The sequence below is a fragment of the Anas platyrhynchos genome, chromosome 18, assembly GCF_047663525.1.
Source record: "Anas platyrhynchos isolate ZD024472 breed Pekin duck chromosome 18, IASCAAS_PekinDuck_T2T, whole genome shotgun sequence".
Taxonomy (NCBI): domain Eukaryota; kingdom Metazoa; phylum Chordata; class Aves; order Anseriformes; family Anatidae; genus Anas; species Anas platyrhynchos.
The window spans coordinates 5,699,328-5,723,227 of record NC_092604.1 but is presented as its reverse complement, the minus strand read 5'-3'; the positions used below and the strand labels follow the sequence as shown (position 1 = coordinate 5,723,227).

The 23,900-nt window shown below is 42.2% G+C and overlaps 1 protein-coding gene across 4 annotated transcripts in view; it reads left to right on the top strand.

Moving 5' to 3' along the window:
• The first annotated feature begins 2,134 nt into the window (after nt 1-2,134).
• The window catches only part of TNC (tenascin C), a 105,652-nt gene continuing 83,886 nt past the window's right edge, over nt 2,135-23,900 (top strand). The window contains exons 1-2 of one of the 4 annotated variants that reach the window (XM_072025319.1): nt 2,135-2,784; nt 10,932-11,015. The gene's annotated coding sequence lies outside the window, so the exon portion shown is untranslated. Of the gene's footprint in view, nt 2,785-10,931; nt 11,016-15,051; nt 15,073-19,969; nt 20,147-23,900 lie in introns of those variants that run through there. The other 3 variants (XM_072025325.1, XM_072025318.1, XM_072025317.1) reach the window with 3 other exon arrangements.

The window sequence follows — 23,900 nt, the reverse complement described above, 5'->3', positions numbered from 1 at the left end:
ATCTCTGATCTGCAGTCTGGGTGGCCTTTTACTATTTTAACTGGGGAGCTTTGTTGGCATTCCTGTTAATAGATAACAGACGTGTTTCAGGTCTTACAAATCATCTGGTAAAGGGGGGGAGGGAGGGGGAGGATGGCAAAACCACCTCAATTTTGAATTAGATTTGTAAAAGTGTGTATTGGGTATAGGTGGTAAGGTTTGGTAGCAGGGGGACCAGGGCCTCTGTGAGGAGAGGCTGGGGCTGCCTGTGCCGGGCACAGCCCAGTCCCAGCAGCTCCCCACAGCCCTATCACAGAAGCTGGTGGGGCTTCTGTGCAAATATATTAAAGAAATGCCAAAATGCCACACGGGTAGGGATGATGAGGGGAGAAGAAGTTTTAGAAACAGCCATGAGAACACTCAGGTCAGTGAGGAAGGCTGGAGGACAGGTATTTCCCTGCATCTCATGGAGTACCCCGTGCTGGAGAAGGGAGATGTTTCCTGGCAGGAACTGTGAAGGACCCACATTGGAGAAGTCCAAAACTCACTGAAATCTGTTGCTGAATGCATATGCTTGTATGTTTTATTGAACAGGATGAAAGGCTTGAGTAGGATTGTGTATCAAATTAAATGGTACATGGTGCCATGGCCTGTATGATCCTGATCTAGTGCAAGATCCCCATCTTTCACACCTGGGCATGTTCATTTAGGGTTAATCTGCTGTCTTTTACTGATCCTCATTAGTGATTCTATCAAGATTCACTTTTTTCTTTTCTTAGTTTCCTACCGTTTTAATAAACCTGCTGAGAAAGAAGCAATGCCCACAGCATCAGCAGCTCCATCAGAATGGCCAGCATTGCCCACAGCCTTGGCAGCTGCTGTGCCTCCCCCAGAGCCCAGGAGGTCTGTGAGAAACACGGGAGGTACCACACAGCTGGAAGCTTAGTAAGCACAATTTAAGAACACTTACTAATTTTGGACGGGAATCTAACATTACCTTGGGCTAATCTTTTTAAAATAAATCATCTGAATCAGACACCTGCCTAGGTAATCACCATAGCAATTGCAAAACAAACAATAGCAACCTTAAAATTATCAGAGAAACCTAAGGGAAATAAAAGACCTGGATTGGAGTTTTGGAAAGTGTTTAGGATTATGCATACATGGATTATTGCAGGTAATGATGAGCTTGATTACCACATGCACTGAACTGACCAAAAGCCACACGACTGTAGGACACAGCCTGTACTGGTACATAGGCATCTCCGCAGAGCTCCTTAACTTGGGCAAAAATCTGTTCTAGCAAAAGCTATGCCATACTAGGTTCAAAGGGGGCTTGTGTCTGTCAGGACCTGAATATAGGCAGAATAAATTGTCTGCAGGATAGCATGCTGACATACCCAAAGTGAATTAAGAACTGAAGCTTATTGCCTATCCACAGATCTTCTGTACCTAAGCTGTCCAGGGGTCCATGTTCTTCAGTGGCTCTTCAGCCCTGAGGTTGGTCAAGGAACATCTCCTAACTGTTCGTATATGTATCTTTCATTGGAAAAGTCATGCTGCAGCTGACTGAGCTGCGTGAAATCATTTGGATTAAAGACAAAAACAGTAAACATGATTAAATGGATATTAAAAGCAATCTGAGGGAAGGAAAAGGGTACAGGCACCCATATATCTCACTCTGGGATATCTGCATCAACAAAGCTAGAACAGCAGCTGTTGGGATTGTTAGCAGAGAGCTCTTAACTGATGTCCTTACGTGCAAATGTGCAGTTAGGATCCTGCTGTGATAGCATCAGCAACAGCATCTAGATTCATCCATTCTCTGGAATTTAGGCTCCATACAGAAACCAGCTGAACTCTGTCTGTCCATGTTGAGGGGGGGAGTACTAGACACTTAGATTGGTTTCACTGCTCTAATCTGGAAGAATCAACGAGTTCACAGTTCAGGAATGCTGCTAAGAAACCACAACAAGGGAATAGGAGCAACTGCAGACATGGAAAGCCTGTGCACCACAGACCCAGCTTCTCTGCAGAGGAGGGGGATATAAAATGAGGGAGAGGTGGGGATGACCCAGAACAGAAAAGCTCCGGGATTTCTGACTCATCTCCCTCAAGGGATCTAAAAGTAGCACGTTATATTGCTTCTTATGGAGAACATGGGATTTCCTGATAGCACCTATCATGGGCTGGGGCAGCTCTGTCTCCTCCAGCCCACCCCCTGGTATTTGTGAGCTGTGGTGAGTGTGGTGCACTTGTGTGCTCTGCACCCAGTGCAGGAGGGGCATTGAATAAAGAAGTGGCTCCCAGATGACTGGTAAGCTCCAGTGATGCATGGAAAAAGGATTGTATGCCACAGATGGACAATTTTTCAAAAATCAGGCCTCCAGTGCGTGGGGAGAAAAAATAAAAGCAAACAAACCAAACTTCCAGTGGGGATTAACAGGAAAGACAGGGAGGGACACTTTGTTAGGGGGGTAGTGATAAGGCGAGGAGTAATGGTTTTAAACCAAAGAGGGTAGCTTTGTTAGACATAGGGAAGAAATTCTTTACTCACACCATAGTGAGGTACTGGAACAGGCTGCCCAGAGAACCCATGGATGCCCCATCCCTTGAAGTGTTCAGGGCCAAGCTGGATGGGGCTGGGGGGAGGTGTCCCTGCCCATGGCAGGGGTTGGAATGAGATGAGCTTTAAGGTCCCTTCCAACCCAAACCATTCTATGATAAACAAAAAATGCCACTGGAACTGCTAGATGCCAGTATGACCTGCTCTGTAATGGTGTCTCCCTCATCCTGACAAAGCAGGTGGGCGTTACTTTGCACATGAGAAGATACAAGCTGTAAAAGACAATAGTAAAAGTATGTTTCTAAGATTTGCAAAACCAGAAACATGCCTTCTCTGCACAATGCTTACCATTTTTCAATTATTCCAGGCTTTTTCCAGAATGACCACTGACTTTGCCCAAAGGTGGGGTCGTTGGTACATATGTGCGGGTATATAGACAGAAGGCATGCTGTGAGGGTGTTCAAAGTAAGAAAATGCAGATGTTTGTACATAATGGGAATGCTTTAAGTTCTCCAATATGTTAACAAATAAAGGACAGACCCAACAACATAAGGAACACCGTAAAAAGATTTTAATAAGAGGTATTTTCTAATACTAACCTCACTTTCTTTGTTGCTTTTTTTTTTTTTTTGTGTGTGTGTCAGATGTTCCTAATGGAAAATTACAGTGTAGTATCAAAAGATTCAGAGTTAATGAATGTGAACAGTAATTCTGATGTGACAAACATGTGTTTGTAAAGTATTATAATTATTAACAGTTGCAGAAACTGAGGTGGAAATGCTCTTTACCCTTTTCAGCATAGTGGTGTTGTAAGTACCTACAAAGGACAGAATCTTTTGTTACACTACAGGGAAAAATCCTTACTGGGACTAAATACTGTCTGGGGTTATAAAATGGCAAAATGTCATTTCAAGGACCATTTTGTTTACATCATAGCCTTTGACTAGGGCTGTCCCAGCGTTGACAGTATTCTTTTAGTACTCGCTCTTCACCCAGCATACCAAACAAGCCTGTGTGCTTGGCAGCAACAGCTCTGTAACTGCAAAACTTGTTTGAGACTGATAACCCTGCTGGCTTCCTGTCGGTTAAAGAAAACATGCAGGAGGTTGTTGCTCCTGCTAAAGAAGTCGTGTTGACTAGCTGTACAGTTTCACATGGCTGTGTATCTAGACACTAATGTCCTAAAAGTTTGATTCCTCTGAAGAAATGCATACTGCACATACTTGATTGTCTGACTCATAAGACTGGTGCCAGGACTTTGGCTTTTCATTTCTATTTATTCACCACGGGAAACCTGAAGTACAAATACACTGCATAAAAGCCTGACTCCACTGAAGTCAAGGACAAAATTCTCATTGATTTCTGTAGGAAGAGAACTTCACTTCTGTGCTTTTGGTTGTACTTTACTGTCCCTGGCTTCGGGTTAAAGTGACATTTGAAAAGACTGTTACCAATGGTGATGATGAATTCCAGTGGCATTTCTAGATACAGCCCATGTGTACCAGAAGCATCTGTTTCTGTCCTGAAGAGCTTGTAGCTTATGAAGTAAGGCAGATTCACAGGAGAGCTCAGTAAAAATTTATTCACCACAACACATGCATAGACGTTGAGTCTGTTTGGAGCTTTCTTAAGCCAGGCCTTAGAGAAGGGAAAAAAAAGAGAAATGTGGCTCACTTAAGTATTGGTTAGCTTTTAGCAGCACACAGAAGTTTGGTAATGAGGGGTCTTCATGTGATGAGGCTTGTGCCCTCCCATCCTACAAGGCGAGACTGTGTCCAAATATCCCGGACTTTGATGGCTCTTTCAGTGCTATAACAGCCTCTTGGTGGTGTGAGCTGCCCAGCATACACTGCAGCAGCACTAGCATTACTCTGATTTATTTTAGGGATACACAGTTTTGTCACTTCTCTACAGAAGTGAGATTTTATTTCAGATTTATACTGGTGTTAGGGAGCAGGACTTGGCGGTAGCCTTATTAACACATTGCAGGGGCTCACTGTTTTTGTCTGCTTTGTCAAGTACAAATTCTGGTCAAGTGTCATTAAAAATGCATCAGTAATGTAACATTTCAAGGGGAAAAAAAAAAAACCAACAACAATATTTTAAATGTTCAGTATCTGAGTTGAGAAAAGTCCATTGGTTTAATAAAAAAATAATACCAACAGCTCCCCAGCGTCCAATTAATCATTCGCTTTTAACAACAAACTCGCAGGCAGACACAAAAGTGGAACAGGAAAGAAATGCTCCTTTGTCTCGTGGCTGAACTTGTTGCCCTTTCTGGGACACAAACAGTTCATCTGGGCCGAGAAACCCACTGGCCCACTTGGCATCCTACAGCTCTTGGCATGCGTTGAACAGGTCGGTAGGTGGTCTGGCACAGCCTTCTTGGACGTGCTTTCTCACAAGGTTCTTGCTTTGCAGAGGGAAAACCAGTTCAACAGAAAGAACTTTTCTGTAGGGTTCACAAGCAGTTTCATGGTATTTAGAGAGCTGTATTAAATATGTAGCTAAACTTTTAAAAGTAGATCAGTTCTGGAAGGCTATAGTTATTTTGTTGGTACCCTATGTCATTTAGAAAGAGGAAATTCATTTGTTTTGTGCCAGTGTTTTATACAACAGTTTTAGTAGAGAAAGCATAGATCAGAAAGAACTTGTGGATTTAGAAATCATTAAAATCCTTGAATGAAATAATTCTGCTGAAACTTTTAGCTAGTCTAAGAATTGCGGTGCTTCTCTCTGCCTTAATATCTGTTTTGGCTCTGAAGACTGACACGTTTCAGTTGTGTACTCCAAATCTATGAGGGAGCTGATTATGTTGGCAGTCTTTTATTATTATTATTTTTTGTTATTATATTATTACTGCAGGAATATGTTAATCTTTATATAAAGTATGCGTTATTTCCACTAAACTCTTGGAAGAGCTTTCTGGTTTTAAGTAGGCATTCAGACGGAAAAAAGAGGAAGGATGTGGAAAATGCAGGACATGCTGGCCAAACCTGAGTCAGACCTATTTTCTATCAGCCTAATGTTGTTTCTCACTGCTTCTTTCTTCACAGGTTGTTAGTATAATAACTGACTGTTACCTGAAAGGTAAATTTTTTCCTCTACAACCTTTTCCTTATGTGCAGTGATGGGGACATCAGGCCGTGACTTCTGAGGTTGAGGCTGTGAGATGCTATTCCAGTTGATAGTTACAGCCTGAGCAGCATTATCAGGCAAATCAGGAATACTTACCCTAGGTGGAAGATGCAGAGTTCTGTGTCTTTCACTGGAGTTTAATCTGGCACAATTTTACTCATTTTCTTTCAGCAGCTTGAATTGTTACATTTTGCTGGTAATAAAGAGGGATTATTTATACTGATGACCTCATGAGTGGGTAACTCCCTCAGTAGATGCAATTTTATTTGCATTTAACAGAATTTTTGTTTTTAAATATTTAAATTTCCTTCAATTACTGTTTAATATAAAGAGCATTAACTATGCACACCTACGCTTTTTCTTGTAAAAGGCCTTTATTACTGGGCTACAGAGTTGCTGCCTTTACTCTCTTTATTCAGCAACTGCCCAGTTCTTTTTTATGAACTGGCTTTATGTGGATTGTGCCACAGTGTAGTGTAAAGTGTCCAATTCTCTGTGCACATGCTAAGAGAACTTCTTTTTTGGAGACGAAGGGATAGCTATCTTCCCTCTCTGCAAACTCTGAACTATTCTCCAGCATCGTTTGTGCATAACTCAGCTTGAGGAGGGAAGAGAACTTTCTGTGATCCTGAAGATGCCAGTTTGAGACCCAGGGAAGGACAGGGAAGCAGTGTATAGCATGGGGGTTTTAGGGAGAAAAGTTGTTCAGTCCTATCAAAATGGTTATAATTCTGGGCACATGAAGAAATAGGGCTTTAGGTATCAAGGGAGTTTTGCCGTGAAAAATGTCAAAAGTGGAGGTGGTATTTAAACTGTTTAAAAAAATGTAAAAAATGTTAATAAACTGTATTTAAACTATTTAAACTGAAATGCCCGAGTCGTGACAACATCCCACTTTCATTATCTTTAAAAATATCGAGGCCATTTTTCTGTTTCATATCTTTAGTGAAGGCAATAAATTGCCTTCTTGCACAAGGAGACTTGAGTCTGCACACTCTCAAAAGCTCCTAGGCAAGTAGGTAGTGCAGGTAGTGATTCATAAAATATATTAACAGCAGGTTTTTATCCAAAGACTTCTGTCTTCCAGACAGAGAAATAGAATGTGCTACACAACAAGCTGAAAAAGTTTTTGAATTAGATTCTACTTTTTTAATAGAAGAGGGTGCAGAGATTCAGTCTGTGTCCCACCATCAAGCATAGTTATTTCCATGAAATCTGAATGCCCAGACATTGCTACAGCTATCTAATTACTGGAGATTTCATGAGTTCAACAAGCAAGAAGTCAAGCCAGCAGAATATTTTTGGAAGATGTTGCCACTTCCTTCCCAGCTATACATACCCATTTTGTTGGTATGGATTGGCCTCCCGAACCATAAGATGTTTGCATCTGCTTCCCATTACTGTTCTCTTCATTGTGAATTCTGTAATGTCAACGATGTTTTTGCCTGACTGGTCTTTGTACAAGCAGATAACACACTTTCTTCTTTAAAAATCTATTCCTAGGGAGAAAAAAGTCACTCTTTTCCAAACAATTGTCAAGAGTTCCTAAGCCTTCTGGAGCATCACACAAAAGCAACCTAATCCTGCTCTCTGCAAATGACATGTTGCCTTGATGTCTCTTAACAGGAATTTGTTAAGTTGTTGCTACAACATTTACAACAATCATGCCCTGTGTCGTTGCCGCGTGCCCCAAATCACATGCAGAGAGCTGTCGGGAGCAACAATAACATATCAAGGATGAAATGGCTTAAGTCTTGTGTGAGAGAGTGCCATAATTCCAGATTGTTCATTGGTTTTTCTCTGTGTGCTTCTACTGGATTTTTTGAGACTGAATTAGGTCATGGATCTGTAGGGGGGGTGGAATTTGCTGTGTAAAGCAAAAAAAACCCTAAGTTTAGTGTAGCTAGGGCTTGATGCCTTCATCAGGATTTGCTGAAAGTAGTTTTGCAGTGTGGCCTATTCTACAGCAGCAGGCCACCAGAGGGAAAAGGGAATTGTTGCTGCCTTGCTGCTGGGGCAGAATGGAGAACAAACTAGCTCAAGACTTGTCTGCAGGCATTAACTACTGCCACATTCATTCTCTTACTTTTTTGTTCAGTAAATCCTCCTAAGAACATTCTTCTGAGTGTGTTCATGTTGTTTCAGCTCATCTGCTTCCAAAGGTAAGCCTTGTTGTGGCTACACAGACAGGAGTGAGCGATCCTGTACTTGTACAGCATGAGCTCTGAGCTGGTCAGGTGGGCACCAGCTCTGTGATAAAATGGCATTAACATCCCAGGTGGTGTTGAGAAGGATGTATCAGCTTGGGTTTAGCACTGGGCTGTCACAGATAGGGATTTGTTGGCTTGCTACCTGCCTACATATGTTGCAAGTGGAGGAGATATGCTGTTCGATTACATGTGCCCTAGCACACAAACTGTTAGTACAGAACAAGCATTTCCATGAGAGGGTAAAAGCAAATTAGCTAGTGTACAATAGCTTTGGTGGACTCTTTCCTCCTCAAGGTTAGTGGCCCTAATTCTTCCTTTGCTCAAAATGGAAGAATTCCATTTTGAAATTCTTACTTCCTTTCGCATCTTACTTCCAAATTCTCTGCAGCAAACCTCCCTTTTACCCTCTGTGTACAGCCTTTTAGAAAGAGAAGTAACTGAGAAACCCGCTCTATCCTTGCACATGTGTGTCAGTGTGTCATTGTGATGATAAACGTGATCTTTCATGCAGTTACCTTTTGGGGTGTAGATTTAGCTGAGCAGCTTTGGTTGATTTGTAGGTTTATCTGAAGACTCAGGTACTGTTCAGAGTAATGGTATTTTTCTGTAGTTGTACAACACTGCTTAGCTATTCACCTTTCCATGGAAGTTCTAGGCAATGTCTGTTTTCACACAAAGTTATATCTCTTTATTAGGCAAAGAATAAAAATAGTAAGGCTTGATTTAACTCTGAAACAGATCAGCTGTTTAAATGAGAAAAAGATAGAGCATTCCAAAACTCCTCCTTTTTTCTTAAAAAAATAAAAAGTTAAAAAAAAAAATGTTTTCGTAAGGAAACAAGGCTTATACAACTTACATATTTGTCAGTTTGTCTGTCCAGCCTGCCTGGCATGTCTCCTCTCCGGGCACTCCACACATGCCTTTAAACTCGACATATCATCAGGTTCTGATCAGATGTTTGAGGACTAAAAGTCCTGATGTTAGTAAACCTGCAAGGTATTCACGAACCTAGCAGCTATGCAGAGCAAAATAACCAAATTTGTATGCCCACTAATGAAAATGCAGGAAATTCAGCCATTACAGACATGGAAATTCAGTTGATACACACACGGTCTGTCATGGTCAGCTACCCAGTAAATACGCGTTTGCTGGCTGGGCAGTCAGGCTCTGCAGGCCTTAAATAGGAACAGAACATGATGTCTCACACTTGATAGAAATGTTGTGGCAGAGGAGGGCAGAGGGGAAATCTCAGAGGCAAAGGACACAAAGCAATAGGAATTCAGTCTGTTCCACTGCTTCTGGAACATCTTGTTTTGTAAACACTGCAGTTGTGAACTGGGTTTACATATCTGGAAGAATAAGGTACAAGAGAGGCTCAAGACTGAAGTCCTGGTTCTTGTTTGAAATAGAGCTTATTCATACCAAACTGGTAGCATAAGGAGACCTTAATAAAGTTATAAATTTCATTTTCTCTCCCTCCAGGACAGGTAATTCAATGCGCATTAGTGCAGTTGAGACTCTTCAGTTTATACAGCAATGTTTTATTCCCTTCCTGTGCAAGGAAGGAAATTTGTTTGTATAATTTCAGTTTTTCTTAGTATGTAAAAATAGGATGAGAAGAACCAAATGTTTATCTTTTTAGGATGTTAAGGAATTCACAGGCGCTAGGTGACAGTAAGAGAACTACTATCATCCAGTGGAGATGACCTTCATCATTGGATTTTATGAAAACCTTTTATTAATGCATTTTTGGCACATTTATCGCTGTTGCCAATAATTTAAATGATTTACAATCAGGTGTTATGCTTGCATCTGTACTCCTCCTAAAACTACATGATTATATAGTCTTATAACATAGGCACTGACTCACCAAAAGTTTTTAGATCCTGAACTTTAAACATTCATTTGGCATCCATGAATTTGAAGTTGGATTGGAGTGATTTTTTCAAATAAGGGTAAATTCAGCATGAACTTACCTGTAGTTCAAAATGATGCCGTATGGCAGAGGCATGTCCACTCATAACTTATCTGCTTTCCAAATCTCTTTGCACCACCCTTTTGGAGGAGAGCCACTTTCCTATCTCTAGTGTGTGAGAACCTGCTGGCTCCCTTCATTGGTCAAACATCTGTGCTGTATAATGGGAGGTGGGTTTTGATCTCAGAAAATACTACAAGTATTTCTTTTGACTGTTGAGGGTATTGTTTTTGTGTTCTTCCCTGGACGTACCTTATGTGGTTCCAGTTTGTCAGGGTTTATATCTGAGCTCTCTGGCAAACCCCTGGTAAAGGTGCAGGTACATTGTCAAGCAAAATGTCTGTCTGAAGAGTCAGAGCACCTTACAGATGTTTTTTTTTCCTCTGTTTTCACATGCAGACTGTACTCTGTCTATCAGGCCTCTGTGGTTTTTGTCTGCTATAAAACACTTTAATTTGGTGTCTTCTGTCTGAAGAATATCTGTGAAGTCCCTGCCCATTCCTGCCCTAAATGTTGCTTTCCCAATGGTCCCCACACAGAAAGCTGTTTCAATTAGAGAAGCAAATCCTCTGGAATTAATTTTCCAAAGTGATTTCACCTTCTTTGTAATTTCCAGTAGTAAAATGAGATTTAATGGCCTTTGAGGGGTGGGGAGAAGCAGACACCTGAAACAGGGCCTCTGCTTAGCTTTTGAGCATCAAGTTCCTTTATTGGATCTAACCCTAAAGCCTTGGCCAAAGGTAATGAAGTGAAATAAAAGGATAAACAGCTTACCCTGAAACACTACTGAATTTGTTTTGCAGCTCTATTCCTGAGAGTGAGAGCCCTACTGAATATTTAAGCTTTCCCCCTACGTGTCTTTTGTTTAGAAAGTTGTTTTCACATGTGGGTCCTGTTCATTTCAGTGGTGACTTTGTGGCACTGGTTGAGTGACAATTCACATCCTTGGAAGGGGGGCAATTGATGATGACTGTAGAAGAAAGTGCTAAAGTTAGGCAGGCTTTGTACGTGCACAATTACAGATCATTAGTTGTAGCTCAGTGAGTTTGTTTTCTTTGTCTAGGTTCTCCAGTATAAGATGCACAATAGGTGCAAGAAGGGCCTTCAGTTCCGTGCCCTGATGAAAGCTGTCTTCACTCTTGGAAAGGTAAGTGGTAAAGGAAATACATGTTTATTTAATTACTGTTGCTGGGATGAAATGGGAGGAGATCCACTTCTAAAGAGGCGTTGCAAAAAAGTTGTCCAAATGATTACTCTGACCACAGAGGACCCCTGGGACTTACAGGGAGCCTGAGCCTTCTGTCAGAACAGGCTGGACGTATGCAGAGTATTAATAACTGTACAGATTGCCAGATATACCTGCTGGATGCAGCATCCCTGCATCACTGTGGAAAGGGGAAAAAAAAATAGCAAGTAGCTTGGTTCTAGAGAAGATTAAAGGAAAGCAGTTTCTCCTTTCTCTTAGAAAGTAGCGGCTAATCAACACTTTTATGGCTTTGTAGAGAAGCAATTCCCCATCTGGAGGAAAGATGTGGTGTGTGGCTTCAGGTTTTCTGTTCTAACAACAAAACTGCATACTGTGCTAGCAGATTTTTGCAGCTGCATCTCTGAGCCAACTGTTTTCAACTTGAGCTGGAGAAGGGGAAAGCTGCTGAAGAATGGTGCATGAAATCCTTACAAATTTTTCTCAAGGGCTTGCAATTAAAGATTATTGTGTCATCACAGAGAAAGGACAGCCTGGAGATTGTATCTGGCATGGGAAACTCCAGGCAGGTCTCCTGAAATAGCAAAGGCAAATGAAAATGACAAACTAATGAGAGAAGGCCAACTTGTTACTCAGCATGACTTCTTCCAAATCAGCTGTGCTGTATGAGATAGAGATCTGGCCTGGAACACAAGCATACTCAGACTATATAACACTAGCCCAACATACTCAGGCTATAGGAAGTCATATCCTTTCAGTGTATAAATCCAAGACCAGTCTTGTCTTGTAGGCCTTCGTCATATAAGCAATTTATAAAGAATTAAGATGTCAATCTTATTCTCTTGAAGATTAAGATCTGTGCCACAATTTCTACGTCTCTGTGCAAATCACAGTAGGGCTGTAAGACCTGAAAAGAGCAAGTCTGCTGGTGTGTTTGGAGGCTGGAGAGTGTGTCCCAGACAGCAGTAGACGTTTCTGTGCGGATACTCACACAGTGTGAGAGAATTGCACGTCCGCATCATTTGTCTCTGCTGTGCCCTATATCAAACTGTGGCATTAGTGATTCTCTCATTCTGCATAATGCCAGAATATGCATAAAGTCAGCAGCGCTAGATTAGCGGCATCTGGCATGCAGTGTGTGTGTTGTTTCAAGAAAAGCAAGACAGAAGGGCACTCTAAAGCAAACAAAAGGTTGAAACGATCCGGCTCCAGACAGCCAGAAGGAGGACTTAGGTTCAGGGTATGGAAACGCAGCCAGCACATGCTCTAACCCCAGGCTGCGTGACGTTTCACAGCAGCTATGTAAAACAAGAACTCTTTCACACTCCGGTCCCCCCACAGCCATGGGGTGTTGCGCTGGGCTGAGTGTTACCTGACTTTGATATTCTCCATACAGACCCCGTATTTGTGCATGTTTACACGTTTTGACAGGAAAGGAGTCGCTCTGCTTAGTATCCCCTGGGTTTCTTTGCAGCGGTTTTAAACACTGCAGTGCAAATAACAAACTCAGCAGGTCCTACAACAATTTGGATCCCACCAGGCAGAGCTTGTATCTGGCAGTGCAGTGAGCGAGAGTGCAAATTGCTGACGTAAATTTCAGACCTACAGCCTTTTCAGCGTGCAGAGATGTGGAAAGCTCCCATTCCCTCCAAATAGGGATAGGAAAGCGATGGAGATACTGTGATAGGCCATTCAGTTAGCTCCATCCTCCTCTCCTTTTTAATCCACCTCAGCATGCTTCATAAATACTTCTCACAGCAGCTGGACATTGAGGAGCTATTCATAAATACCATTTGCTGGGATATACTTGAGCTGTGTGTTCAGTTAGTGGTATCCTGCCTTTAATATCATAGGTGAATATCTCTCTAAACTCCAGGCTTGTGGAACTTTGCTTTTATGTAGTTGATGCTTTGCACTGAATTTCATTCTGATTCGAGCCTTTAAACATAATAACCAAGAAGGGGATAGTGTCATGAATGTTCTTGGTCAAATTTTGTCTTCGGTTGTGTTGCTTTTATTCTGATTTTATCTTACTAGAGGCCCTGCTTTAAGCTGTTATTTTATGTGCAGAGGGCCCAGAAATGAAGGCAGTTCCTGCCCTGAAAAGGAAATAAAGGGCTTAAAAGTATCACTGGATTTCTGATGAGGAAACTCAGGCACAAAGAACATTAAATGATTTATCTGTATCTTGGGGTTAATCAGGGCATTTACTGCCAGACTATCTTCATGCTTCTGAGCTCTGATCATGGTTAGTACCTTTTAAATGATTTTCCTTTTGAGTTAACAAGGAAAAGCAACAAAGAAACCAAAAGCAGAACCAAAAGGTATAGAACCTATTGTATACTGAAGATACAGCATACTTTCCTCTGAAGGACCTTTCATCTAACTCCTAGGCAACTGTATTATCACTACAGGGAATAACAAGGAGTTACTGTTATCTGAATGACATACTAACACAGGAAGGAAGGCTGGGAGTACATATATTCAAAAAAAATGAATGCCAGATATTGGAGTGAGGCTTTCATCTCTGCAAACAAGCAGCAAATGACACTTGGTTCAGTGAATTCCAGCACTGGTCTCTTCTTGGTCTTTTCCAGATCTAAGATTCACATTTCAAACTGGAATCCAATGAGCTGAAATTTTATTTATATTTAGGATCGATGAAGTTAAGTGCAGCAAGCCAATACCTTCATTAAAAGACAATTTCTTAGAAATGGAGGGGACCTTAAAGCCTTGTTCCAGCCCCTGACATGGTCAGGGACAACCCTCCAGCCCAGGCTGCCCAAATCCCATCCAGCCTGGCCTTGGACACTGCCAGGGATGGGGCACCCACAGCTCCTCTGGGCATTTAACAGTGTCCAATATGCAGGAAAGCAAAGAAACAGCAGCTAGAAATAATGAATGGACTCTAGAGCTGTTGAAATGACAGAACTCTATTCATACCTACTAGTTGTATTTAAAAAAAAAAAAAAAAAAAAAAAAAAACAAACAAACAAACAAAAAGAGACACAGTACATTCTTACCAGTAATTAGAAACGTGGGACAAAATCAAGAAGGGGGAGGCCACATGCTGCTGCTGCAGTGGCCCTAAGGAATGTTTTTGCTATGACAGATGAAATTAGAGTGGAGTTAGAGCCTTCATCTCACCCCAATGTTTATTTCAGTCTGTGAATAAACTCAGGGGGCAAAAAAGAGCCCTCAGCCAAAAAGCCGAATCCAGTGCTTGGGGTGCTCTGTACCTGAACTATGTGTTTAGAGAAAGCACTGATCTACTCAATTCACACAAGCATAATGGGAAAAGAGCTGTCAGACAGCTGAAACTCATAACTATTCCTAACTGGGGGAGAATTGTATGTGTGCTAGACCGGGAAAGGATGGACCAAATAGCCTACCCTGTCCCTGTGTATGAGACTCGAGAATCGATATCAGTCCTTGATAAGACACTGGCAGTTCAGTGAAGTTAAGGTCTTGGAGGAGCAGTGGGAGGGTGCATAAAGCTGTGTGTGTGTGAAGCTTTCAGAGCTCAGGAGGGACTTCTCAGAGCAAACATGGGGAACCATAACCACCAGAGCTGACAAAACAGGTAGTCTGGATATCTAACGCTATAGTGAGGAAACAGATGGCATTATGAGGGCCTAAAAGTAAACTATATACAAAACCAGATCTGCAGCTGATGGAAATTGGCTGAACTCTGTGCAAAGTTGAACTCTCTTGCTTTAAATTTCATGAAGATCTCTCTATTTGGCAGTGTAACAGTTTAGGCGCCCTGACACACTGAAGTGTGGATGGAACAAAGTACAGTTTCATTCAGTCAGTTGCTGTAAATATTTATGAACATAGCCATCATTGGTAGGGAATGTGTTGTTACTCAGCATTAATATTACACAATGTAAAGGGCAAACATGGCTAAGGCTCATGAGGCCAGACCTGGAGCCCATGAAATTTATATAAGGATCTGTTCCTCCCCAGATCTTGGATATCCTTCTGAAGCTCCAGACAGGTAGGTAAATAGCTGTGCAGAGTTAGCGATGCCTGTTTCGAGATAGGAATTATTCCTGTATTGATATTAACCTTAATGTTTAGAAGAAGTTCTTTGGTTTGTTGAAGGCAGAAGCTTGGAATCAGGGATGTTTTTTGTTGCCTGATGGCTCTTCTAACCCCTAAGCTTCATTATTCCTTGTACTTGGGGTCCTGGTGAGTCAGCATGACACTAATGAGCTAGATTTCATGATGTGGCTGCCCAGAGGGTAGTAGCCAGCTGATTGTGTGTCTGCAAGGTCAGGGTCTGACAGTTACTGTGAACCATTAGGAAAAGAATCCTTTAACTTAACTGTTGGGACAGGCAACATTTGTTGTCGTTGTTATTATTATTTGCTGGTTTATTTCCTGTTTAGAAAGCTAAAACATTTTTTCCCAGATATGTCCATTCCAAAGAAAAACCTTCTAGCTCTGCCTTGCCCAGAAACTACTCATTCTTTTTGCAGACTGGCGAAGTGATGAAGGATTCGGTGTGTCTGAAGCATCCTCTTGGGTGCAGTGAGATCTGGCTTATGGCTATGTCACAGACTCTGTATGTGAGATTATCTGTATTATTTGGCCTTTGTTTCATTTTCTGTAACTATACAAAATGCAGTATGAGTTGCATGTAGAAAACTTTTTGGAAAGGGGAAGAACTGCACTAAAGCACCATTCATTTTTTTCAGGTTCAACTTTCAAACTTAGCCCTATCTTTTTCCAGAATGGATTCTGTAATACACTAATTATCTTACTGAAGAAAGAAGTGCTACAGTAATCAAAAGTAGATAAAGCTCAAACCAAACATCTTTCTTCACTCGCAGTACTAGCCTGATGCCTTAGGGACCTGTTTCATAGGCACAGATACATCTGTCAGACTCTTCTGGCTAACACCTCCACAAAACCAGATGTGTTTAGCTCTTTGGCTTGCTGTCCTCTGACTTCCAGCCTTGATCCCTGGAGTGACATTTGGGAAAGAATGACTCCCCCAGCCACCTTTTCCCCAGTCTCCTTCTAGCTTCCAGTCTGCCTTGCAGCACCTTCCTTAGAAGCATGTGATTCCTGGAAGTCTGTACTCCTTGGTTATGTTTTAAGATGATGGAGTTGGACAGATCCTGGCCTGTGGAATTCAGTGGTAAACATTCTCACGAAAGGCTTACTGTCTGTCACAATAATTTGCTAATCTGTTTATAGCTGGGATTCTTACTAAATGAAATAAGTCCCCCACACAGCCTTTTCATCCAAATATCTCCAAGAAACAGAGTTGGTGCCTTTGATGACATCATTTTGGTTGCTCCAGCTTAACTCGACAACATTGAGCAATAAGCCTCTGGGATTTTTCCTACTTTGGAGTTCACAAGGTGTAAGAACAATTAAAAGGGTTCTTATATCCCCTCTTGATGCTACAAGGGAAGCCTGAATTGAAGATTGTTCAAGATTGTCTACTGGAAAGTTGTTTGTAGTACATGTTGGCAGACAGTGTGAACTGGAGCCAAAGCCATGTTTACTGAGTACATTTTCAACTTCAGCGAGTTATATCATTAAAGGGATAGTGTTAGGTGCTTAAAATGATTGTGCTATTTCTGTTGTCCTGTGTTACAAGTTTGTGAAGACTCTGTAGCTAGAGAGCTTATGGATTTCATTTATGCTATGGCTTTGTGTCTCTTCCAGCTGCTGTGAAAGGAGCCTGCATTGAACTTGTTCAGACCCCACCTGTCCTTTCCATCCTCATACATTGCCAGTATATGCCTATGTAGCAAAGCGAAACCTAAATATTCTCGAAATGGGCATAACTTTCAAGTAAGCTTCAAACTGGGTTGCATGAGCGCTGAGTACTATTAAAATACTTGACAAATTTTAGTGCTGCTGAGATACCACATTGTGTATCTACAGTTTCCAGTAGGCTCTTAGAGCTAACCTCAACTCCTCCTTACCACAGCCATTGTCTGTGCTGCTCAGCAGGTCACACCTGTGTTTTGCTGTGCAGTTGCAGCCCTAGAGTACATCAGTTTGCATGAACAGTTGCCTTTCGAGAGAGATCGTATAGCTTCAAGGTCAAAGATCACAGTTGTTCAAGGGCTAACCTGGAAGTCTTTATAAAGAAGCTGATGTTAAAGATCTCAGAAGAATTCTGCAACTGTCAAAATGTTTTTTTCTAGTATTTGCTCTAGAAAAAAAATGAAAAGGTTCTTTGTAAATCAATGTTACTCTGTTAATTAGATTATTCTCTTAACTGATATAGGGGTATGAGTTTTTCAAATTTGTGCACAGCTTTTAAAAATACATATTTATATGTAGTAGCAGTCCACAATTCAGCCATCACATTCCTTTCTTTTGTGTACTTGAAAGTGCTTAGTAATTTGAGGGAGAGCACTACAGCCAGTCAAAAATGATCATGGAAATTAGAAACTCCCTCTCTGTCTTGCTACAGAAATGCAGACGAAGCTGCAAAGTCAGTGCAGAGCGGTTCTGCATGCACGAGGAAGGAAGCCACACAACACTGTAATATCCGATTCAAATCCCTGGCACAAGGGAAAATAACAGGCCAAAAGTCACTCCAGAAAATACTTAATTTTCTAGGAGTTTCTGGTATTCTGCGATTGTCTTTATCTTTTATTTTCTCTTTGTATTTGAAAGAGCCAACCGCCTACGTGGTGTACATGTACTGCAGGCCAGAGGTATGGTGGTAGTTTAATCTTGGCTCAACTCTACGTGCATATGAACACCCTCTTTCTGGCAGTAGGACTGCAGTGGGGCTCAAAGAGGGCTGTGTTGAGAGGGAACCTGTTACCAAACAGTTTGGACAGAAACTTTATTTCCTACACTTTCATTGAATCATAGAATCATTAAGGTTGGAAAAGACCTTCAAGATCATCTGGTCCAGCCATCACCCTACCACCAATGTCACCCACTGATTCATGCCCCTAAGCACCAGGTCCTTGTACACCCCCAGGGATGGTGACTCCACCACTTCCCTGGGCAACCCATCCCAATGTTTGACTTCTCTTCCTGAAAAGAAATGTCTCCCAGTTTCCAACCTAAACCTGCCCTGGCACAACTTGAGGCCAATCCCTCTAGTCCTATCACTGGTTACCTGTGAGACAAGGCCGGCTCCCAGCTACCCACCCCTTCCTTTCAGGTAGTTGAAGGGAGCAATAACATCTGCTCTGAGCCTCCTCTTCTCCAGACCAAACATCCCCAGTTCCCTCAGCCGCTCCTCACAGGACTTGTGTCCCAGGCCCTTCACCAGCTTCGTAGCCCTGCTCTGGACACACACTAGGGCCTCAGTGTCCTTGTAGTGAGGGGCCCAGAACTGAACCCAGCACTCGAGGTGTGGCCTCACTAGAGCATAGTACAGGGGGGTGATCACCTCCCTGCTCCTGCTGGCTATGCTATTCCTGATACAAGCCAGGATGTTGTCGGCCTTCTTGCCCACCTGGATACACTGCTGGCTGGTGTTCAGGAGAGCATCGATCAGCACCCCCAGGTCCTTTTCCTTCTGCACAGCTTTCCAGCCACTCTGCCCCAAACCTGTAGTGCTGCATGGGGTTGTTGTGGCCAAAGTGCAGGATCCAGCACTTAGCCATGTTCAACTTCATCCCATTGGCCTCTGCCCATTGACCCATCCTGTCCAGGTCCCTCTGCAGGGCCTCCCTACCCCCTGGCAGATCAACACTTCCCCCCAACTTGGTGTCACCTGCAAACTTACTGAAGATATACTCAATTCCCTCATCCAAGTCATCAATAAAGATATTAAAAAGGATGGGCCCCAGCACCGACCCCTGGGGAACACCACTGGTGACCGGTCACCAGCTGGATTTCACTCCGTTCACCAGCACTCTCTGGGCCCGGCCATCCAGGCAGATTTTAACCCAGCAAAGAGTGTGCTTGTCCAAGCCATGTGCTGCCAGCTTCTCCAGGAGAATACTGTGGGAGACTGTGTCAAAAGCCTTGCCGAAAGCTAGGTAGACTACATCAACAGGCTTTCCCTTATCCACCAGGTGGGTCACCTGGTCATAGAAGGAGATGAGGTTGGTCAGGCAGGACTTGCCTTTCATGAACACATGCTGATTTTATGATTCTATGAACTTAGTTAATATTTTATAGACATTTCACAGTAGTGGTTCATAGATGAGAGGAATGGTATCTATACATTAACTGAAGGCTAGTGGCTAATAAGAATGGATAGTGTGGGACCTGGGCATGACATAAATGGTATGAAGGGGTGAATATTGCTTCATTTGCTCCATAGTTTGGAATTAGTTGGCATAAATCTATATAAGCTGCTGTCGTAATTTTTAAACTATAGTTAATAGAAACATATATACATTTATAAAATTTTCATTGTTTATTTCTATCCTGCATATTATTATTATTATTATTATTATTATTATTATTATTATTATTATTATTATTATTATTATTATTATTATTATTATTATTATTATTTCCCCCTTAAAGTCATTTAAAATAATCTTTGAAGATGAGAGGGTTCAGTTTCTATGACTCTGAACTCATACTCAGTGGACTGATTTTTTTTTTCTTTTTTTTTTTTTGCTGTGAGCACTTGGTTCAGGAAGCAAACAATTGATGTTTGGAGATAAGAGGGATCTCATGTGAGGGCATATGCAGAGCTGCCTTTAGAGTGCAGATGCAGTGACTGAGGGTAAAGCATAATTACCAAGGAAACACTGGAAATTGCTCTTGGAACAGTGTGGGGGAAGGGAGGGAACAAACCCAACCCCTTTGCAACAAACCACAGTTCATCTGTGTTGAAAATATGCATGAAATAAGCTGTTGCATGCTTTTTAAAGGAGATACTCAAGAGGTTGCAGCTGTCTGTAAGAGCTGTATGTGATACAAGGATAGTTTATGAAGCAGGACGAAACATCTTTCCAAGCTGTTTGAGGCTTCCCAAATTCAGGCTGAATACAGCGACATGTGGCTTCATGGTGCCCAGCTGGCAGAACAGAAGGTACCGAGGGCCTGCTCCTCTACCTGTCACTGACGGTGTGAGGAATGAAAGGATTTTAAACATCAAGCAGCGTAAACTGACCAAGGTAGGATGTTTCTCTGTGGAAAGATTTTGGCAGCAGTCTAGTGTCTGCTGCACATGCTGGAAAGGCCTGTTCTCAACATATTGGTTCTCAGTGTACCGTGTGTCCTGAGGATGAGAGAACCATGATTTGGGTTGATTTCCAGGGCCACCTTCCCTCTTTCATCCTTCTTTTCTTTTATTTATTTATTATTATTATTTTGAGTACTGGCCTTTGCTCGTAGCAAAGAGGGTGTCTGTAACTGATGTTCCGGCCACTGCCCATCACGGTCTGCTCAGAGAGATGGCTGGTTATGGCATAGTGTGACACCTGATTATCCAGGCCTGGAAAGTCACACAAAGAGTCAAGTGTGTTTTTAACTTAGTAGTCAGTGTCCGTGATCGCAGACTTGCATGGCATATGTGGTATCATTTTGTGTTCTTTTTAACCAGTTTCCTGGAGAATGGAAACTTATCTTTTCCCAATACTTTATAATTGACCTTAGGTTGCGTCTGTGATCAGAAACTTTCATTGATTAACTTTTTGGAATATTAAATACGTTATAATATTTTTTATAAGCTCCCCTGTGCTGCTTACATTTAGGAAGGAGAAGAAACCATTCAGATTATGCCCAGTGAGTCCCAGAGTTCTGCGGAAGGCTTGGTGTCACACTGTGCTCTGCCTGGTTTCCAAGCTGAATTTTTGTGAGGGCATTTGGAGAGAGCTTTGTAGAAGTGTCCGGACTGCTGACATTTTCTCCAAGTAGACCTATTAATCTGTGAAGGAATTTGAGATTTGCAGTCCCTGAGTCGTGAGGCTCCCTGAGCCACACTTTCAGTGATCGCATTATTCATGTTCTCAGGAAAAAAAATATTCCATTGGCATAGTATGTCTCAGCTTGTGTTTCCTGATACTATATAGGAGGCTGCACCTATGCAATTCTGATGATGTCAAATTCAACCACATTTAGAAGCTGTCTTCCTGCAGTGGAATATAATCTATTGACACAGTTGGCTTTTTACAGTGCGGTGAAACATTAACTGCTTCCTCTCCTCCATCCTAGAACACCGAACTCTTGACCTGTCATTTAGGAGGCAAGTTTACTTATACCAACCAAGATTTGGAGTAATGTCATTTGTTTCTAGGAAGCTATTTTGGATTTACAGCTCTTTAGGATCAGAACTTGCTCTTGAGTGCTCTCCTTCCTCTCACTCTCTTCCTTCCTTAAGTTAAAACACCCTGAGGTTTTTGTAGGCTCTCACATTCGTATCCCATATTAAATCCACAGTAGGCATCGTAACAGTAGGTCAGGCATTTCCATGCTATTGTGGTGAATATGTCAGCTCTCTCTGAAGTAGATTTGCCTTTCATCAGATTCTCTAATGTGATAAGAAAAAAAGAAAAAAAAAAAAAAAGAAGAAGAAGAAAAAAAAAGGTAAGCTACATGAACAACTCCATCAAACTTTGTAGGAAAATGAGAACTATCAGGTTGAAACAGCAGTCCAGGCAGTCTGGTAACTTCTCTCTGAAACGGCTAATTATGGAACGAACACTGCACTTACAGTGCTCTTCTGAAAGAAGTGCCAACTCTCAGATAGTCCAGAATCCATTCATACTTGAAAGAACATCGTATTAATGTCTAGTTGTTTTTGAAACACTGCTTTTAGAAGACAAATATCCTCTTCAGAGCACATCTCATACCTTCTCTCTTAAGTGCATGCATTACACTTAAGCAGAATGTATGTATAAGGGCTAGAAACAAAAAGGAAAAGGGAAGAGCACGTCTTTATGCAAAATAAATATCTGGTCTGAACCACCACCATGCTGTGCCACAGGCCAGGACAGGTCTGTGCTGGTGATGGGGGGAGAGAGCACAGTGCGGTGCAGCTCCTGCTGCATACCAGGCTCTGAAGTGGGCACAGCCTGGGGGGCTGGATTTGGCCCTAGGAAATGCTGTGCATGGGGCCTCTCAGGGCTTTACAAACAAATCGTATAACCATCTGAGTCTTTCATGCACAAGGCTGATTTTTTTTAGATGCAAAAGAAAAATCTTAAATCCCTAATCCACTTTTAGAAAAGAAAACTTGAAAAGTGTCTGTGGTCTGTTGTTCCCTTCAATGTAGCTCTTACAAGAACTGTATCCTTTGCCATCAGCTTCTGGAAAGAACACGGGCTAAGTGAGAAAACTAAGAACATTTTGTATGTTCTTTGCCCTTGTTACTGGGTTGCTTGCTTTGTCTGCCAGTAGAGGTAAAAAAAATAAAAATGTATTTTCCTATTTTGCTGAGGGTTAATTTATTCATCTTTACCACAGTATTGGAACAGGCACTGGTGCCAGGGGTCACTTCCAAGATTGTCTTAAAAACTTCCTCAAGTGTCAATTAGTCTAGAGATGTAAATTGCTTTCTGTTTTCTTTGGCCTTTTTTTCCCCCTGAATCCAGGACCTCCTGAATCTCTGAAACTTTCTCTGATGTCTGAAGCAGTCACTGAAAGGGGTAAAATCTGTTGTACTCTCCTTCCTGAATTGCAATGGATCTTTAAATATATGCAGTTTGTAACAGAGGCCCCACAGAACACAAAGGGAGGGCATTTCTCCCTACTGTTCTTGCTGTTGTTGTCTGGTTGCCTGATGACTTGATATACCCCAGTAGTTCTCATGAGCTTCTTAATTAATGTTTCTGAGTACTGTAGGACTGTGACACCTCCACTGAATTGCATGTAAGCTTACTTATAGCAGCCGATGCTCTTGATAGGTTACAAATAAAGTTAGGATGTGGTGCTTAGGGACATGGTTTAGTGGGTGACATTGGTAGTAGGGGGCTGGTTGAACCAGATGATCTTGAAGGTCTTTTCCAACTTTTATGATTCTATGAAATGCCTATCAAACCACCAAGATGTGAGTATTGAAATGAGTCATGTTGAATTCCCATTGGTAGCACAGGAGAGCCAATGCAGCAAGACCACTGCTGCCTTGCAGCCCTGTCTCGAGTGCCTGAGATTTGGGAGCATGGATGGAGGGGTGGCACAAACAGGGAAGATGCTTTCTGGCTCTATGAAGCCTTTCCTAAAGGCAGAGCAGTCTGTTTTAGCAGGGCCTCTGTCTTTTCATGGCAGTCTCTCAGTGGGGCTGAGCATCCTCTGCCTGCAGAGGGCAGTTTGTTTTTCTTGTGGCTGCTCACAAAGCGCTGAGATGTCCCAGCTCATTTTTTATTTTTTTTTTTCAGCTACTTCATGGGATACTGAATGCAAAGGAAGTTATTTGGCGACTTGTTTCAGCAGACAAGATTGTTGTTATTGCCAGATGCTTTCCTTCTGGCTTGCCTTGGGATGGGCAGGGGGGGGATCACCCGTGGCTAATTAGAAACAGGTATTCGTCTGCAGGTAACGCTGCCAGACAGAAGCCCTTTCGTGTCTCGCAGAGTCCACGCAATCTGCAACATCTGAACAAGCCCCATGGGGAAAGGGATGAATTTTTCACACCTGTTTCTCCAAATTTAATAATACAAAAATCCATGCAAGCTCAAGGAAGGCAGCATTCCAGTAACATTTTGCTTTTACTGACCAAAATTTCCCGTAAGATGGGCCTCTGGCTATAGAATGGAAAATCTGTCCTCACTCACTTCCCCCTCAGTGCTGGGCGGACATATGGAGTCTGGTTGCTTTTTTTATTCTTGCCAGGGCTGCTGCAGTAGCTCTGTGCTTGTTAGTCCCGGGTGCCATGAAGTCAGAGCCACGAGTCTCCCCATTGCAGTAGACGGTGGGGGTTGGTAGTTTGTT